The sequence below is a fragment of the Haematobia irritans genome, chromosome 4 (assembly GCF_050003625.1).
Source record: "Haematobia irritans isolate KBUSLIRL chromosome 4, ASM5000362v1, whole genome shotgun sequence".
Classification (NCBI taxonomy): Eukaryota; Metazoa; Arthropoda; class Insecta; order Diptera; family Muscidae; genus Haematobia; species Haematobia irritans.
In genome coordinates, this window is record NC_134400.1 from 196106635 (window position 1) to 196127720 (window position 21086).

Genomic DNA, 21086 nt, shown 5'->3' on the forward strand with positions numbered 1-21086 from the left:
AAATAAAATTTTGTCAAATATTTCTATAGAAATAAAATTTTGACAACATTTTCTATAGAAATAAAATTTTGATAAAATTTTCTATAGACATAAGTTTTGATAAAACTTTCTATAGAAATAAAACTTTGACAAAATTTTAATTTAAAAAAAAATTTTTTGACAAAATTTTAAATATAAATTAAACGTTGACAAAATTTTCTTTAGAAATAAAATGTTTATAAAATTTCCAATAGAATTAACATTTTGGCAAAATAAAATTTTGACAAATAAAAAATTTTTGACAAAATTTCCAAAGAAATAAAATTTTGACGAAATTTTTTATAGAAATAAAATTTTGATAAAAATTTTTATAGAAATACAATTTTGACAAAAGTTTCTATAGAATAAAAATTTTGAGAAAATTTTCTATACCAAAAACTTCAAAATAAGATTTTTGGTAAAATTTTCTTAAATTTTTTGGTAGATTATTTTTGGCACGAGTGGCAACCGTGCTTTGGAAAAGAACCTCTATTTCAAGCAGCTCAATTCCTACTTATAAGTGGTTGCTATTTTTGTAGAAATTTTTGTCAACATTTTATTTCTATAGAAAGTTTTATCAAAATTTTATTTCTATAGAAAATTTCGTCATAATTTTATTTTTATAGAAAATTTCGTCAAAATTTTATTTTTATAGAAAATTTTGTCAAAATTTTATTTCTATAGAAAGTTTTATCAAAATTTTATTTCTATAGAAAATTTTGTCAACATTTTATTTTTATAGAAAATTGTGTTAAAATTTTATTTCTATACAATTTTTTTTTTTTTCAAAACATTATTTCTATAGAAAATTTTGTCAAAAGTTTATTTCTATAGAAAATTTTGTCAAAATTTTATTTCTATAGAAAATTGTGTACGTCATAGTTGCAGAGGAATATTTTGCAAAATCTACCAAAACATGAAAAATTCTACCAATCTACTAATAAGTAAAAAGTCTACCATTTTTGGTAGAATTCTACCAACTGTGGCAACCGTTATCCGAACACCGCAATTTATCATGGAAATGATAATTTCTCACGCTAACAAGCTTTTATTGATTTAAATAATTCATTTTATTTTATCCAACCAAAAATCGAGTAAACAACACTTTTTGGCGCAAAATTGTATAGAACTAATAATATAATAAAGTAATAAAAAATATGCGCGGGAAATATTTATAATGGACAACAAGACAACTAATAAGCTAACATATACCACCTTCAGACTCAACTATTTTCATTCTCTCTCATACCCCAACCCCCCAGCAAAAACAAAAAAAAACATAAAGAAAACAACAGCAAATTAAACAAGACATGGCATTCAGAATATACAGAATTTAGCGCCACAGGTGAGGAGTATGGGGAGAGGCCAATGAGCGCAGATACGGTAAATGTACCAAAGAGATAAAGAGAAAGAGAACATGTGTATTTGTGAATATTCAAAATGAAAATATAACATATGACCATATGGACACTATGAGAAAAACTACTTATACAGTTGAAGAGAAAACAAAACTAGAGAATCAAAAAGCAAAATAAAAACTCGGCAAATACTCCATCGTAAAAAATCAACATAAACAACGGTAATTTTGAAACCCAGGTTCATTATATTCTTTTTTATATATTAACGTAAAGCGAAAGAAACTTATCTCATAGATACTACACGATAATCATTGCTGAGTAACATGTAGTTAAACAACATACCGACATACCTCTCTCTCTCTCTCCCACCAACCACACCATAAAAACATGTGTTATCACAAAAGACGAAGAAAGGAGAATGGGGATATACCGAAATAATAAAAAGGAAATAGAAATAAGTGAATTGTTTTGGTTGATTTTGTTGTTTTTCTCCGTATACCCTCAGTATATATGTACCAAAGACTATTAATAAAGAAGACGTGAAATGGGCTTTGATAGTGTTAGTACTAGAAAACAGAGATTAATATCATACTTGTTGGAAAAGCGCTCCGAACTTACTGGTTTGATGCAGACAATTTTTATTTAGCTATTTTCTCCAACATTTCACGCAAATTTCTGTGTCGGTTGCACTAAATTAATAATAAAATGTTTCACAAAGTGTTTTTGTTCGTTTATGAGTTAAAAAATTGCTAAAATAAGCGAATTAAGTTTTGTTACGAATGCAAAATGAAAAGAGAAACCGAAAAAAAGTTGCAACGTCTCATGGAACATGTATGATATTAATCTCTGTTTTTTCAAGAAAAAGAGGAAGAGCAAGCTTATCTCATGTCTTCTTTATTAATAGTCTTTGATATGTACATGAACATATGTTGAAGTGTGCGAAAGTTTATGGTATGCGGGTTAAACAGAGAAACTAAAGCCAGATACAAAATTCGCGGTTGAGTACACCACCTATTTTGGATGTAAAGAAAAATTCAAAATAAATGTGTGGGGGAAGTCATGTACATGAAGCTGTTTTTTGGGTTTTAACCGACGATTTTTGTAAATTAAAATATTGAAGTCGATTAATTTTCTAAGATGCCCAAGGAGTAAATATCATATGTCTTTTTGGTTAACTTTAGCTAGACAAGTCAGCCTGCAGGAAGCCTTAAAAATTGTATGTTTTAATTAATCCAAAGCAATATAACACCTTTTAATTAGTGCTTATAAAACAGAGTAATCCTTAATCCTGTAATGCCTAATCCCGGGCTTCATTAAATAAGGAAGCTTATAGTAAAATACACCTTAAGACAACAAATAAAAAGAAAACTTAGTTGAAACTGTTCAAGAGGCTTTGCAGCATATACCGAATTTTCCGTATAACATTTTCTTGTTTAGTTTTCTTGCTTTTGTGTCGTTAACATTAAATACTTAATCAGCTGGCCAAAAAATTGGGGCATTAGAGGGTTAAGAATTAAATTCGAGAGACATCTTTATATGTAGGGAGCCACCGTGGTGCAATGGTTAGCATGCCCGCCTTGCATACACATGGTCGTGGGTTCGATTCCTGCTACGACCGAACACCAAAAAGTTTTTCAGCGGTGGATAATCCCACCTCAGTAATGCTGGTGACATTTCTGAGGGTTTCAAAGCTTCTCTAAGTGGTTTCACTAGAATGTGGAACGCCGTTCGGACTCGGCTATAAAAAGGAGGTCCCTTGTCATTGAGTTTAACATGGAATCGGGCAGCACTCAGTGATAAGAGAGAAGTTCACCACTGTGGTATCACAATGGACTGAATAGTCTAAGTGAGCCTGATACATCGGGCTGCCACATAACCTAACCTAACCTAACCTTATATGTAGGCTGTATAATATATGGAACATTATCCATATGTGTCTCTAAAAAATATATTCAAAAATGGAAATCAGTCACTGTTTGATAATATAGCAAACATTAACTGCTATTTTTAAACTCGATAACACTTAAACAATAACCTGAATATTTCGCAAATTAAGGAATATCAGCCAACAATATCTTTGCTGATTGCATTTTGGTCCTTTTAAATATTTTACAGGACAAGAAAAAAAGAAAACATTTTTTGGCTTATAATTTTTTTTTTTTAATTTTACACATTGCTGTTTTTAGCAGACTTTTATGTTGACAATCATCGGTATACATTGAAGTGCCTTTTTAAACCACAATTTACGACAAATCTTCTGTAGAATTTCAAGTAGTCACTATGACGCTATGGTTAGCAAGCCCGCCCTGGATACAAATAGTCGTGGGTTCAATTCCAATTTCAACCTAAGACCAAAAAGTTTTTTAGCTTTCTTCCAGTACTGCTACTTCTGACTGATTCAAAATTCTCCAAGATTTTTTACCATGATTTGAAACGTCGCTCGGACTCGGCTCTAAAAATGTCCCTTGTCAGTGAGCTTAAAATAGAATAGTGCAGCATAAGAGAAGTTCACCACCACCTGTGGTATCACAATAGACTAAATAGTCCGATTTAATCAATTTGAGCCCTTAAAAGGCCGATTTTGAGAATTACAATGTACTATTCTAACATATGCCATTATAATACCGACTAAAAATTACCCCAAGCTTCCAAGGGTAACATTAGTCAGGTTTTTTAGGTCATTTGCCCTCGCCACTGTGAATGGTTAAAACCTCGGTGGTAGACATAAATTCCACAACACGTTTGCCAGTAGTACTTAAAGTACGGGCGACGAAACCTGGATGTCTCAACACTGCTCCACGAACAATCAACATGATGATCAATATAACTTTATATCATCAAACCGCCGCCTTCTAGATTTTTTTAAGCTGTAAAAAACCAAATCACCATCATGTGCGTAGGCGACAAGAGGGTCGATCTTAGATAGACAATTCTAGATTAAGACCAAAGAGCATATAGATCATACCAGGCAGTTTTAAACAGGATCCTTAAAGATATTTTTAGTGGGAGAAGTGAACAACAAGTACAAATTTAATTCTGAACTTGCCTTGTACAAAACCGCTAATATTCTGTCGTAGAAAAAACGCTTAAGTGCAAAATTAAGCAGCAATGTTAACATCACTTTTTCTCCTCTATCTGCTGTGGAAAAATCGAAGTGAAATTTTTATTTTTGTTGCAAGCATATTTTTCTTCAACTCCACTTGTCCCCTTAGGAGTTAGAAATTACAACGGTTCCTTTATAAAGCTGACACCAATTTCGATAAAAAGAAATCTCCAACAAGCAAGGAAATTATGCAATATCTTCTCAATAGTTTTTTTTTTTTAATCTCACTTTCCTTATTACTATTTCTTCTCCTGCATCTACCTCTGTTTCCTTGGCAATTTTTGTTTTTCTCTTTTTTTGGGGCTTATTTTGTAACACATTCGAGTTCAAGAAGTTTATGGCCCCAAGCAGCAGCCATTTAACCGAACACACAATCGCATAAACTACTAGGCACAAAAACACACACATGCACGCATTCAAAAATATATATTTTTTTACAGTGACAAAATGTTTCAAATTTCAACGAAATATCAGCTTTTTCTTACATTTTATTCGGATTGATATCCTCACTTGGGTTTCCTATACATTCCACTAGCGTTTTCTTCCATCAATAGTTTTATATCTTTGAATTTTTCAATTTTCAGATTGCTACTGCTGCTTCTTCTTCACAGTACACACTCCTATTTTTCGTGTGCAGAAAAATGAATTGTATTACGTTTAAATTGAACTTTTCCGCCTTCACTGTATTTATTTCACACTTTTCTCACTTAAAACTATGTATCTTCTTATTTAGTAATTTTGTACAAAAAACAATTATTGCTTTTGTCGCCCGTTTAACATCTTGATTTTTTCTTTCAATTTTTTCAGCTCTTCTATCTATACTAGTGTTGGGAAAGTAACGAGTATTTGATTACATGTACTCGTTACTGACTAATTTTTTGAGTACTCGTTACTATTAAATGAGTACTCAACATCTTCAATACAATCCCAATAGACACAAACATTTGAAAAATGCTTAAATTCAACAAATTTTCACACAATTAGGGAATATTTATGTTGAGAAATTATTCACGTCCTCAACAAAAAACAGACATCGCAATAAACAAATACGTTTGAAATAGGCTAACTTTCAAAAATTTTTAAAACATGTTTTCAAAGATTAGCGTAATATTCAAGTTGAGAAATTGTTGAGAAAATAGCGTTCTGAACAAAAAACAACAGTAAAATTCAACATACTAGCAATAATTTCTCAAGTGTCATCCTCAAATTGAAATGCGTCGCTACTCAATTATTTCTCAAACACTTTTCGATGCGAGTCCAATTAAAAATTAACATTGTTGCAAATACTTTTCAACCAAAATTTGTATAAATGATATCCCAACTTCTAATTGAAATTTAAAGCCACAATTCTATGAATTTTGTATAATTTATTCATTTTCGTCAAAATAAAATATATAATAATACACTACATCCCTGCCAGCATTTCAAAGTTCCATTTCATCCTCATCGCTACCACAGACTCGTAAGTGGCACTGCAACAATCGCCAACTGTGATGGGGAAGCGTATGGAAAAGTATGAAATGTACATGCAAGTCAGCGTTGCCATTTTGGTCCGATCGGACCAAAATTGGTCCAAAAGATTTCTAATTTCTAAATTTGGTCCGATGGTCGGACCAAATGGAATTTAGCCCATTTTGGTCCATTTTCATAGAGTTTATCAAAATTATAAATTTTTTCTAGTATTTAAAATTTTTATCACATATTCAAAAGTATATGTGCACTGAAAAAAATATTGTCGTGAGGCCAAAGATTTCATGTCATTAGAATCCGAATGTGAAGTTTGCTTAGCATAAAGACGTATTCGCTGATGTAGTTTTTTTTTCTTGTCCAAAAGTCGATAAAATTTTCAATGAAGTCGTTTTGTCTTTATAGTTAAGTGATTCGACTTAAAATTGGGTGTCCTAACATGAAAAAAAATCGTTATACTAACATCAACTTGGCTTTAATACTTCTGAAAAAATAATCAAAAATTGTATTTTCTTTTGTTGACTTTTTGCAACTTGAATATAAAACTAAAAAGCGTTTAAAAATAGGACATGTTTTTTACATTTTACTTTAAAGTCGTTTTTAACTTGAAACATAAAATAATTGAAATAACTTTTGATATCAACGAAAATTGACTTTAAAATTCCCACTTTTCAAAAATTCAATTTTTCAAATTTCAAAATTTGAATAGTCGACGTTTTTTTGATTTGGTTTATTTTCCTTTTTTTTAATAAAATCACTATGTAAAACAATTAAATACTTTTTTAAGGCATTTTTCTTCGAAATTGGAAATTTGGTCCGCTGGAGGGAATTTTGGTCCGATTCCGGAAAAAATTTGGTCCAAAATAAAATTTCGTAGTGGCAACGCTGATGCAAGTATTTTGCCATCACTATTGTTACAAGAGACATTTTATATTTTGTGAAATACCAAGCGCAACTAGCTTCTTATAGTTAGGTTAGGTTGTAGAGGGTGACATCAATGTTCTTGTATTGATGCCCACTTAGACCAGTATAGGTCCATTGTGATCCCTCGATGTGATTTTTCAATCTTTCTCCTTGCGATGCGGCCGCTTTGTCCCAGAAACTTCCACCTGCTCGTTCTCTTTGAAAGAAATCTCAGAATAACCAACCAGAGGCCCTGATGAATGCAAGTATGTTCCTTAAGCTGCACTCCCGCACATCAGTGAGAGCCTGAAAGAAAAAGGAGCCCAGTATCTTGTTTCTTCTAAAGGTGGGTACTATGTTCGGTTTTCGAGTTGAAAATCACTTTATTTTCGCGATTACTTTTCCTGAAATAATCAAAATTATAAATTAAAACCAAAATATTCCTGTAAAGTCTTGCCGAAATCTAGGGGAACAAGAAACTGCGCATCAATTGAATTAATTTATCTGCTTCATATTGAACTGTTTTATTAAAGAAACCGCGAAAATTTCAACTCGAAAAGCGAATATATTACTTGCCTTAAAGGATAAAGCTGGGCACTGACACAGGAAGTGGTACGAGTCCTCCGTAACTTCCGGGTCCAGGCACCATCTACAGATATCATCGTCTTTAAGTCCTATTCTTACCATGTGTTTCCCAAATGTGTTCCCTGCCAGCATTTCAAAGTTCCATTTCATCCTCATCGCTACCACAGACCAGGGATGGAAAATTCCATTTTTACGAAAGTTCTAAAAAAGTATTTTTTTGAGCGAAAAGTACTTTCCACTAAATTTCAACAAAAATTCCATTGGTAGATTATTGTCAAGAGCTCTTTGGTCTGAATTTTAAAGAAAATAAAACTTTGTCAACTCCTCAATTTTAAATATTTTTTTAGTTTTATATCCGCTTATAAAGACTACTGTAGTATTGTAATCACGGTTGCCACAGTTAATAGAATTCTACTGTTTGGTAGATTAATGGAAATTATGGTACTTCATAAATTTTCTGTAAATAAATAAATAAAAAAAATTTGAAATAAAATTTTGACAAAATTTTCTATAGAAATAAAATTTTGACAAAATTTCCCATAGAAATAAAATTTTGACAAAATTTTCCATAGAAATAAAATTTTGACAAAATATTCTATGGAAATAAAATTTTGACAAATTTTTCTATAGAAATAAAATTTTCATCAGAAATAAAATTTTGACTAAATTTTCTACAGATATAAAATTTTTACCAAATTTTCCATAAAAATAAAATTTTGATCAAATTTCCTATAAAAATTAAATTTTGACCAAATTTTCCATAAAAATAAAATTTTCACCAAATTTCCCATAAAATAAAATTTTGACTAAATTTCCCATTAAAATAAAAATTTCAACAAATAACCCATAATAATCAAATTTTGACCAAATTTCCCATAAAAATAAAATTTTGACCAAATTTCCCATAAAAATAAAATTTTGATCAAATTTTCTATAAAAATAAAATGTTGACAAAATTTTCTATAGAAATAAAATGTTGACAAAATATTCTATAGAAATAAAATTTTGATAAAATTTTCATCAGAAATAAAATTTTGAAAAAAAATGTTTACAAAAATAAAGTTTGACAAAATTTTCTATAGAAATAAACTTTTGATAAAAATGTCTATACAAATAAAATTTTTCTGAAGAAATACATTTTTGCAAAATAATATTTTTGGGTAGTTTTTGGTAAGTTTTTCTCCAAATGTTGGTAGATTTTATTTTGTTTCAAGTTTCGACCGTGACTGTAATGGTTCGCATTATTTTAGTACGCGATCGATAATTTCTTATCTAGAAAGTGTTCGTGTGGAAGCGTAATATCTCTGCCAGCATTTCAAAGTTCCATTTCATCCTCATCGCTACCACAGACTCGTAAGTGACACTGCAACAATCGCCAACTGTGATAGTATTTTGCCATCACTATTCGCATGAAAGTATTTTGCCATGACTATTGTTACAATAGCCATTTTATATTTTGTGAACCACTAAGCACAATCAACTTCTTATAATTTATTTAAATAAAAACGATAATGAAGTGCTGAAAACATAATTATTTCGCTTAAAATTGTGAAAGTTATAATGGTGAACAATTGTTGACTTTCCAAATGGAATAAAGTGATAGTTTTTCAAATATTTTTCCAGACACGCTGCCTCCATTGGGAATAAAAGCACTGGCGGATAGACGCTACAACTTGTAACTCAACATCAATCTTTTATTAATGCATAAAAATATGTTAAATGTGATGTGATAGTCGTATAAATGTTATATTTATGAGAATTTATAAATGTTTAATGAAATTAATAAACATCTAAACAATCGTGTTTTACTTGACCACAATGATTCTTTTACAACTATCTTCAAATGCACTTTGTCTGATTGTTTGAAGGGGCTCTTATTGGCGTCCTTCTAAATGTATCCAGAAGGGCACCTAATAATTGCACTCATCCGATACTTTTTTGTAGTAACTTGGCGTGGTACAACTTCTCAATAGTGACGGCGCTTTTCCGAGGAGTTTTGGATATCGTATACGACTGTTTTCGACGTAGTGGGGATTCTCAGAAGCGCCCCCAAATTCAAAAAATGTTGGCAGGGATGGAATCGCATGCTTTTTCAACTAGAACATTCTTGAAATTCAATAAAATCGTGTATTTGACTATGGCTAATTAGCAAATTTGTTAGACTTTCTCAAAATATTAAAATATTTTGTCAAAACTATTGTACACCCAGAGAAATGGTTGGTTGGAATTCGAGCAGGATAACAGAAAGATAGTTCAGATACATTATTTTTAGTTGTGTGGATCATATGTTTGTTATTTCTTTCGTTTGGTCGTTGATATAACCAATAAAATATCAATGCAATCAAATGCTATTACTAACGACCAAATATTGGTCGTTGTAACTCAATTCATTAAAAACAAATTTCATTGTGTACCGCTCTGTTGTGTTGATTGATTTATTTTCCCAAAGTGTCAGCAAAACTGACAAAAAGTCTGTACGGCAGATAATTAGTTGTTTCAACAGATTTAAAAACTGATTGTTGCTGCAACCAATATTTGGATATATCAACTTCAATATTTCAATGTGAGTAAAATTGTTAAAAAGGTAAGTAGAATATTAAATGTCAATAAATCGATAATATTTTGAAAATTTACATTTCACCTTAAATATGTATAGTATATACGAATAAAATCTGAATACTTCTAATCGATCCATCGCCAAAACGAAATAAAAAGAAGTAAGTTCATTGTTTCGACTGCTCCTTGATCTCTGATGCGTACCAGTGGATCTCTGTTTCGTCAGCCTGAGAGGTATTTTCAAATGTTTCTTGTATCTCATGCACATCAAAACAGTCCTTCAATCTTAAATAATGGATTTGTCTAAATGTATACGCAATGGTAGCCGTTTCGGGACATCTGAACGTTACCCATCAAAAACCATTGGGTCTACGTAGCAACTCACTCAACAACAAAATCTTGGCGGTAGCTACAGGAGGAAAAGAACGTTACGATTATTTCCCCATACACCCCGGCGCACAAAATAGATTCGGAAGATAACTCGAAAGATACATTGCGATTTGAAGGAAACAATAAAATCGGATTAGTATTACAAAAAATTTTATATCTAAATATGTATTATTTATGCCTTTATATTATTGAACAATAAAGTACTAAAAATAAATAATGATTTTTTGCATAATTTTGCATGCTGTTCGTGGTTCAAATGGGGTACCGATAGCAATTTTATTGATTGCCCTGATAATTCAAAAGGCAGTTACTTCAAACAATAGTTGGCTGTCATAAAAAAAAACAAATACAATTATATTGGTTGTGACTGCCAATTTTACTGTCAATTGGTTGAGGCAACAAATTCTATTGGTTAGATTCCGGTAGTAGATGGAACCAAATAAATTGGTTGGCAAAAAAATTGGTTGTCACAACAAATTTGTTTTCTGTGTGTACCATAAATCTGATATCGGCTAAAAAATTTCTACACAAAAGGTACTAAATTATTCGCGGGGGTACTACGGTACTGATCAGGGTGAAAAAGTATTGAAAAAGTACTATAGTACTGCATTTTCCATCCCTGCCACAGACTCGTAAATGTCACCACAACCATCGCGAACTGTGATGGGGGAAGCATATCAAAAAGTACAAAATGTACATGAAAGTATTTTGCCATCACTACTGTTAGAAGAGCCATTTTATTTTTTGCGAAACGCCAAGCGCAACCAGCTTGTTATATTTTATTTAAATAAAAACGAAAATAAAGTTCTGAAAACATAGATATAACGCTTAAAATTATGAAAGGTATATGGTGAACAATTTTCGACTTTCCAAATAGAATAAAGTGATCGTTTTTCAAATATTTTTCCAGGCACGCTGTCTCCATCGAAAATAAACAAACTGGCTGATAGACGCTGCAATATGTAACTTGCTACTTAAAACTCAACATCATTCTTTTATTAATGCAAAAAATGATGTTAAATGTGATGAGATAAACCGAAAAATGTTATATTTATAAGAAATTATAAATGTTTAATCAAATCAATAAACATCTACACAATCGTGTTTTACTTGGCCACAATAATTCTTCTACAATTACCTTAAAATGCACTTTTTCTGATAGTTTGCAGGGGTTCTTATTGGCGTCCTTCGAAATTTATCTAAATAGGCACCTAATAATTGCACTGATGAGAAACTTTTTCGTAGTAACTTAGCGTGGTACAACTTCTCAATAGTGACGGCGCTTTTCCGACGAGTTTTTGATGTCGTATATGATTGTTTTCGACGTAGTGGGGATTCTCAAATTCAAAAAATGTTGGCAGGGTTCCTGGGAGCAGAGTTACCAGAAATAGGCCAGTGTCGAAATTTTTTTTGATGGAACTAGATGTTTTAAATTTTGTGACATCTGCTATTGTGTTTGGAACTTCTTTATTTAATTCGGCTTTAATGTCATCTATCGCAGTATTGGCAATTAGTCCCCTTAGAACTACAGAAGTTTGTATGAATTCCTTTGGCGTAAATGAGTGAGAATGTATTTTCTTCTCACGTAAAATTGACATCATAGATGCGTGAACTGCTGGGTCAGAAAAATAGATTTTGCTCTTGTTTTTGTTTATATTTTTTACTTTAAATGAGAAAATGGGAATTGTTGCTTTCAGCTTATCGACAAGTGTGGCAATGTTCACATTATAAAGGAACATTGGAGGGCACCATTTTACTTTAGAATTGTTTTTGTTTTCGTTACTTTGTTGAGGTTTCTGTTTTTTTTTCTGGCTCACAGCGGCCAATGTCAATATCTGCCAGAACACCTAGTATGCCAAATCTATTCTGGTCTGCGGGGTTGTGGTTCGCCAATCTCTCATAAAGGTCAGGAATTGAAATGTTTATCGGCGATAATGCACTTTCAAGTCGCTGACGCTTGCGGTCATTAGGGTTAATTATTGTTTTTGTTTTGGATTCAGCTTTGTCATTATTCACAGCCGGCGGGTGATGATGAGAAGTTGAAGCTTCAACCTTTACAACATCAAATTCCATATCTTGGGGTAAAGGACCAGGCATCATAGATGCAGTTGTATGCAAATAGGATGCCTGAGATGTTATTTGTTATGTATTAAATACAATTAAACTTGGAATGAAAAATTCGCACAAAAAATACACGTCTGTTTAGTCTATAACCATCCCAACAAACACAAGGATGAGCATTTTTCATAGGTAACACCATATCAATTTGATAGAGAATCCCATCTTCAACATTAAATCAAATGGCCTTGCATATTGATTGCTTTCAACAAACTTTTCCAATAGCATTAAAATGAAATATAGTTTGAAAAGTTGTTGCTAATATTTTGAGAAATTGTTGCCCACGTGTTGAATTCTACTGTTAAGGGTAATGTCTGTTTTTTGTTGAGAACGCGATTTTCTCAACAATTTCTTAAATTGATTTCTAATCTAATTCTTTGAAAAAATGTATGAATGTGTATTGAATATAAGCTATTCTCCAATGCTTGTGTTTATTGGCAATAGCAATAGGCGGTAGGCGAAACATCTTTGCCACGACGACAAATACAATTAGAACTACACGTAAATACGTGTTCGCCTATCGCTATGGTTATATTTACATACAGTTTGTCAAGAAAGTGTTTTGACAATGGGATAAAAATTATGTTTTGTTCCAAAATTAAATATAATGAAATTTTAAAAAAATATTTTATTATGTATTTTGCAAAGTATACATACGTACACAGAATTAAAAATTTAATAAAATATTTAATATTTCAATTATTTCTAGAAGTTGAAATAGTTGGCAATGTCAAAAGACTTTCTTGACATACTGTACTTTTTCTCTGTGTAAATAGTACTATTTGTAACGACAATCGGTACCTTTTGATTATTGGAACAATTACCATGTACACAATCGATTGCGTGCTATCGAAACAATCGATTATCGAGAAAAGTTGAAGTCGATTTTCCATTCACTACCATTCGAAACCTCAAACCGAATAAGTAAATACGCAGGTACGCGAGATATTTTGTCGACGGGGTGTTATAAAAAGAAAAACTAATACAAGAAAAAAGAAAATTTTTCTAATATATGAAAGAAAGTTTATAAATAAGAAAATTATATCATGGAAATAAAGAAATGAAGTATGAATTGTGTTAAGTGTTATCAATTGAAATAATATCGAGCGGGTGTGACTACCATTAACAGAGGCAAAAAAAAGAATAACGAATCTGGAAAAAGAATACATCTTTTTCGATTATAGAATACGGTATAAGAAATTGTGTAAATGTATCCTTGTCAATGGGGAAAAGTGCATGTAAATTGAGTGAATTACTGAAAACCATATAAAATCTAGACAGAAAATTTTGCAGTTAAATCAAAAACCAACCATCAATACAGTGCTTTGGCATAAAAGGAATATATAGAAGTTAAAAAAAAAACAAGCGAAAGGTAATTGTAGACAAGAGAGAAAAAGAAGTGTTTTTGTTTCTTCAGTGTTCCTATGTTTGTATGTATGTTTTTGTGCTTTTGCTTTGTTTTTGTTTTATGGGGAATATGCCATATAACCTGTTTTGCAGTTTTACTGATGAGCTGATTTTATTCGTTTTCTGCAAAAGCAAAAAAAAAACAACTAAATAAAATAAACATACATTTTAATAATGGAAATTGTCAATGGCCAACTACTGTATATTTAAGCCAATGATGAAAGACTGTATGACGGAATATAGTAAAAAATGTGTATGGTGGTAATTTATCGTCATGATGAAAATTTTCTCTGTGTTTAATTGCAAGACCGAACCATAACCAGTCTCATTCACTTGCCTGGGCATGGGGAAGTGGTATGACATAAAAGGAAATACATAATACTAACCCAAGTCACACACACACACACACACACTCCCATACGCATACGTCACTTTTGGGGTTATAGTAATAGAAAGTGGTTGTTGGCCGGACCCCTTTAATTTATTTTGTATCTCCTTGTTGAACCCCATTAACTGGTTTCTCCTTGACATTTATAGAAAAAAACAGGATCAAATACAAGGCCATAATTTTGAGTAACAACATTGATCAGAAGCATTGCAAACAGGCCTACCAAAAAAAAAAGTGAAATTTATTTTTCATATGAATTTGCAATTGGATATTGCAATATATGGTGAATCTTGGAGAGGCCGGTATCAGTGGCCGGCAACTACTATGATAAATGATATATGGATTTATTTGTTGTTTATTTGGGATGTACAAGTTTAGGTTGCCATCTTTGATTGGTAGCAAATTTCGAAATTGCTGAAGTTAATGCCTTGCTTAAAAAATTTCAACATTTCTGAGCAAAAGTAGTATAAGGTCCTGTTTGCGACACTGGATTATTAATTATTTTTCAATATCACTAAATTTAAATTAATTTTTATTTCTATAAAAAATTTTGTCAACATTTTATTTCTATAGAAAATTTTGTCAAAATTTTATTTTCATTGAAAATATTGTCAAAATTTTATTTCTAAGGAAAATTATACCAATATTTTATTTCTAACGAAAATTTTGTCAAAATTTTATTCCTAAAGAAAATTTTATCAAAATTTTATTTTTATAGAAAAATTTATCAAAATTTTATTTCTATAGAAAATTTTGTCAAAATTGTATTTCTATAGAAAATTTTGTCAAAATTGTATTTCTATAGAAAATTTTGTCAAAATTTTATTTCTACAGAAAATTTTATCAAAAATATAATTCTATAGAAAATTTTGTCAAAATTTTATTTCTATAGAAAATGTTGTCAAAATTTTATTTTCATTGAAAATTTTGTCAAAATTTTATTTCTAACGAAAATTATACAAATATTTTATTTCTAGCGAAAATTTTGTCAACATTTTATTTCTATCGAAAATTTAGTCAAAATTTTATTCCTATAGAAAATTTTATCAAAATTTTATTCCTATACAAAATTTTATCAAAATTTTATTTTTATAGAAAATTTTATCAAAATTTTATTTCTATAGAAAATTATACCAACATTTTATTTCTATAGAAAATTTTGTCAAAATTTTATTTCTATAGAAAATTTTAACTAAATTTTATTTCTATAGAAAATTATACCAACATTTCATTTCTATAGAAAATTTTGTCAAAATTTTATTTCTATAGAAAATTATACCAACATTTTATTTCTTTTCTATTTCTATTCTATTTTGTCAAAATTTTATTCCTATACAAAATTCTGTCAAAATTTTATTTTTATAGAAAATTTTGTCAACATTTTATTTCTATAAATTTTCTATAGAAATAAATAAATTTTATCAAATTATTTCTATAGAAATATTCTCAAAATTTTATTTCTATAGAAAATTTTCTCAAATTTTTATTTCTATAGAAAATTTTCTCAAATTTTTATTTCTATAGAAAATTTTGTCAACATTTTATTTCTATAGAAAATTATACCAACATTTTGTTTTTATAGAAAGTTATACCAACATTTTATTTCTATAAAAAATTTTGTCAACATTGTATTTCTAGCGAAAATTTTGTAAAAATTATATTTCTATAGAAAATTTTGTCAAAATTTTATTCCTATAGAAAATTTTATCAAAATTTTATTTCTATAGAAAATTTTGTCAAAATTTTATTTTGATTGAAAATTTTGTCAAAATTTTATTTCTAACGAAAATTATACCAATATTTTATTTCTAGCAAAAATTTTGTCAATATTTTATTTCCATCGAAAATTTTGTCAAATTTTTATTCCTACAGAAAATTTTATCAAAATTTTATTCCTAAAGAAAAATTTATCAAAATTTTATTTTTATATAAAAATTTATCAAAATTTTATTTCTATAGAAAATTTTGTCAAAATTGTATTTCTATAGAAAATTTTGTCAAAATTGTATTTCTATAGAAAATTTTGTCAAAATTTTATTTCTACAGAAAATTTTATCAAAAGTATAATTCTATAGAAAATTTTGTCAAAATTTTATTTCTATAGAAAATTTTGTCAAAATTTTATTTTGATTGAAAATTTTGTCAAAATTTTATTTCTAACGAAAATTATACCAATATTTTATTTCTAGCGAAAATTTTGTCAAAATTTTATTTTTATCGAAAATTTAGTCAAAATTTTATTCCTATAGAAAATTTTATTCCTATACAAAATTTTATTTTTATAGAAAATTTTATCAAAATTTTATTTCTATAGAAAATTATACCAACATTTTATTTCTATAGAAAATTTTGTCAAAATTTTATTTCTATAGAAAATTTTAACTAAATTTTATTTCTATAGAAAATTATACCAACATTTTATTTCTATAGAAAATTTTGTCAAAATTTTATTTCTATAGAAAATTATACCAACATTTTATTTCTTTTCTTTCTTTTTGTCAAAATTTTATTTCTATAGAAAATTTTGTTAAAATGTTATTTCTATAGAAAATTTGGTCAAAATTTTATTTTCATTGAAAATTTTGTCAAAATATTATTTCTATCGAAAATTTTTTCAAAAATTTTATTCCTATTGAAAATTTTATCAAAATTTTATTTCTATAGACAATTTTGTTAAAATTTTATTTCATAGAAAATTTTGTCAAAATTTTATTTCTATAGAAAATTTTGTCAACATTTTATTTCTGTAGAAAATTTTGCCAAAATTTTATTTCTTTAGAAAATTTTGCCAAAATTTTATTTCTATAGAAAATTTTAACAAAATTTTATTTCTATAGGAAATTTTGTCAAAATTTTATTTCTATAGAAAATTATACCAACATTTTATTTCTTTTCTATTTCTATTCTATTTTGTCAAAATTGTATTCCTATACAAAATTTTGTCAAAATTTTATTTTTATAGAAAATTTTGTCAACATTTTATTTCTATATATTTTCTATAGAAATACAATTTTGACAAAATTTTCTATAGAAATAAAATTTTCAATAGGAATAAAATTTTTGAAAAAATTTTCGATAGAAATAAAATTTTGACAAAATTTTATTTTCATTGAAATTTTGTCAAAATTTTATTTCTATCGAAAATTTTTTCAAAAATTTTATTCCTATTGAAAATTTTATGAAAATTTTATTTCTATAGAAAATTTTGTCAAAATTGTATTTCTATAGAAAATTTTGTCAAAATTTTATTTCTATAGACAATTTTATCAAAATTTTAATTCTATAAAAAATTTTGTCAAAATTTTATTTCTAAAGAAAATTATACCAAAATTTAACTTCTAACGAAAATTATACCAAAATTTTATTTCTATAGAAAGTTTTGTCAAAATTTTATTTTTAGAGAAAATCTTGTCAAAATTTTATTTCTATAGAAAATTTTCTTAAAATTTTATATCTAACGAAAATTTTGTGAAAATTTTATTTGTATAAAAAATTCTCTCAATATTTAATTTCTATAAAAACTTTTATCAAAATTTTATTTTTATAAAAAAGTTTATCAAAATTTTCGATAAAAGTAAAATTGCTATTTTCCATTTTTTTTCAAATCCGTGGACAGTCATATTTCCTCAGACGAAAAAAAAACTATAACACGGGACAAATTGACTGAAATTTTGTCAAAATTTTTTTTCTATAGAAACTTTTATCAAAATTTTATTTTTATAGAAGATTTTATCAAAATTTTATTTCTATAGAAATTTTTATCAAAATTTTATTTCTATAGAAAATTTTTTTGTCAAAATTTTATTTCTATAGAAAATTTTGTCAAAATTTTATTCCTATAGAAAATTTTCTTAAAATTTTATATCTAACGAAAGTTTTGTCAAAATTTTATTTCTATAGAATATTTTAACGAAATTTTATTTCTACAGAAAATTTTGTCAAAATTTTATTCCTATAGAAAATTTTTTCAAAATTTTATTTCTATAGAAAATTTTGTCAAAATTTTATTCCTATAGAAAATTATAACAAAATTTTATTTCTAACGAAAATTATACCAACATTTTATTTCTAATGAAAATTATACCAAAATTTTATTTCTATAGAAAATTATACCAAAATTTTATTTCTAACGAAAATTATACCAACATTTTATTTCTATAAAAAAAATTGTCAACATTTTATCTGTATAGAAAATCTTGTCAAAATTTTATTTCTATAGAAAATCTTGTCAAAATTTTATTTCTATAGACAATTTTCTTAAAATTTTATATCTAACGAAAATTTTGTCAAAATTTTATTTCTATAGACAATTTTCTTAAAATTTTATATCTAAAGAGAATCTTGTCAAAATTTTATTTCTATAGAAAATCTTGTCAAAATTTTATTTCTATAGACAATTTTCTTAAAATTTTATATCTAACGAAAATTTTGTCAAAATTTTATTTCTATAGAAAATTTCCTCAAAATTTTATTTCTATAGAAACTTTTATCAAAATTTTATTTTTATAAAAAAGTTTATCATAATTTTCGATAACAATAAAATTGCTATTTTCCCATTTTTTTCAAAACCGTGGAAGTCATATTTCCTCAGACGAAAAAAAAACTATAACACGGGACAAATTGACTGAAATTTTGTCAAAATTTTATTTCTATAGAAAATTTCGTCAAAATTTTATTTCTATAGAAAATTTCGTCAAAATTTTATTTCTATAGAAAATTACACTAAAATTTTATTTCTAACGAAAATTATACCAAAATTTTATTTCTACAGAAAATTTTGTCAAAATTTTATTTTTATAGAAAATCTTGTCAAAATTTTATTTCTATAGAAAATCTTGTCAAAATTTTATTTCTAACGAAAATTTTGTCAAAATTTTATTTCTATAGAAAATTTTGCCAAAATTTTATTTTTATAGAAAATTTTCTCAATATTTTATTTCTATAGAAACTTTTATCAAAATTTTATGTTTATAGAAAAGTTTATCATAAGTTTCGATAAAAATAAAATTGCTATTTTCCCATTTTTTTTCAAATCCGTGGACAGTCATATTTCCTCAGACGAAAAAAAAAAAACTATAACACTATATATAAAACTATATATGACTGAAATTTCTATGGCGATGGGTTGAAGTATTTATCCGACCACCTTCTTTTGAGTAATTACTGTTTTTGTATGTTATTGAAAGACGACATCACTTAACATGAATTGTGGTCTTAGAATACACTTACGACATTTCCAAGATAATAATGACAATGTAATATGTGTGTATGAGGGTAATGTATTTTTAAGATAGGGGTTTGGGCCTATTGTTTGGAATGTGTAGTTTTCGTTTGAAGTGTGCACATTTAATCCAAGGACACTAAGATAGTTGGGATGTTTTATAAAACAAAAATAAACAAGAAACATATATGGGATATTTCAATGTAAAAGGAAGTGTAGATGAACATTTTTATATACATTCCAGAGATGAATTACATGGTGGATATAACATGGATGGGGGAGGATCCTAGAAATATTTTGTCCACTCCAGAATTGTCAGTCGAAATTGGAAATTTAGGCTTGGTCCCCAATAGTTAAAGATTTTCATGGTAAAATTTTGTAAATCCAGCCTAATGTAAGTGGGCTATTATGTATGTTTTCCTAAAAGTTCTTCCACATGAACTTGCGGAATTACTGGCTATCTGCAATAATATGGAATTTTCCATATTTGTTTTTTTTTTTAATTTCGAATTATTTTGAGGGTGTTGTTTATTGTTTTTTATTTTTACTTGTGCATGATAATGTGTGTTGCCAACGAAACAAAATTAAATAAAAATTTCTATGTGTGCCGCCTATAAACAATTCGCATTCTTTTATTTCATTGCAAATTCTAACTTTAGACTTTCTATGTTGTCTTGTGTTTTAATTTTTTTTTTGTTAAAATTTCCCCACCAGTTGTTTGTTTTACCCCCTACTCCACTCCCCCTATATTTCAGATGACTGTGTGTGTGGATACATTTTAAATATCATGGATGTGGTTTTTGTTGCAGTCCCCCATTTTCCCTTTGGCATTTTGCAATGAATTTACTTTTGAAACAAAATGTTAATGAGAACAAATCCGTATTTCGCTACATTCAAAAAAATTAATTTTAAAATTTTGACTTCTACAGTTGTTTGAAATCGATATCACATTATAGCAAAAATCGTATTACATAAACCATAAACGTTTTTTTTTTCAAATCCTTTGTTTTCAATTGGCAAAATAGAATATCATAAAATCTACGACCCTCTCTATCATATAGACTACTTAATCAAAAATCTTAAGTATAGAAAAAAATCGGCAATAGAAAAACAAAGAAATTATATCAAAAGATTATTAAATAGAAATCATTTCAATATTTTTTTGTTTTAATTTCGCAAATATCATTAGACATTTTTCGTTTCTCTCTTATCAATATTTTACACGTGATGCAATATTTTATACGAGTGTTTTTTTTGTATTAAATGTTTTTTGATTGTAGGAAATAGCTTTCGATTGTCAATCATATGACACTAGAAAATAACTTTTCGTATTTTTTTGTTTGATGAATTTGATTGATATTGAAATAAAAAGAAGCCCATTTCACTCTAGGGGAACACAAAACTCGTCCATATGTTTTCAGTAATTATTAGAAACTATTGAAATTTACTATGGCGGTTCTGGCATTTATCCTGTAGAAGAAATATTTAGGAAAATTTGCGATTTTTCTTTTTCAACATTGTCTTCTTGAAGGTGATACGGTCAAAATTTGGTCAAAGGAAAACGCGTGTAAA

The 21086-nt window shown here is 27.9% G+C and overlaps 2 protein-coding genes across 5 annotated transcripts in view; one reads left to right on the forward strand and one right to left on the reverse strand.

Moving 5' to 3' along the window:
- dikar (CECR2 histone acetyl-lysine reader dikar) overlaps positions 1-5285 on the reverse strand; it is a 48637-nt gene extending 43352 nt beyond the window's left edge. For all 3 annotated transcript variants that reach the window (XM_075307403.1, XM_075307402.1, XM_075307401.1), the window contains exon 1: positions 4965-5285. The gene's annotated coding sequence lies outside the window, so the exon portion shown is untranslated. The remainder of the gene's footprint in view (positions 1-4964) is intronic.
- Positions 5286-13413: 8128 nt separating this feature from the next.
- The window catches only part of LOC142236691 (uncharacterized), a 143906-nt gene continuing 136233 nt past the window's right edge, over positions 13414-21086 (forward strand). For both annotated transcript variants that reach the window (XM_075307928.1, XM_075307929.1), the window contains exon 1: positions 13414-13870. The gene's annotated coding sequence lies outside the window, so the exon portion shown is untranslated. The remainder of the gene's footprint in view (positions 13871-21086) is intronic.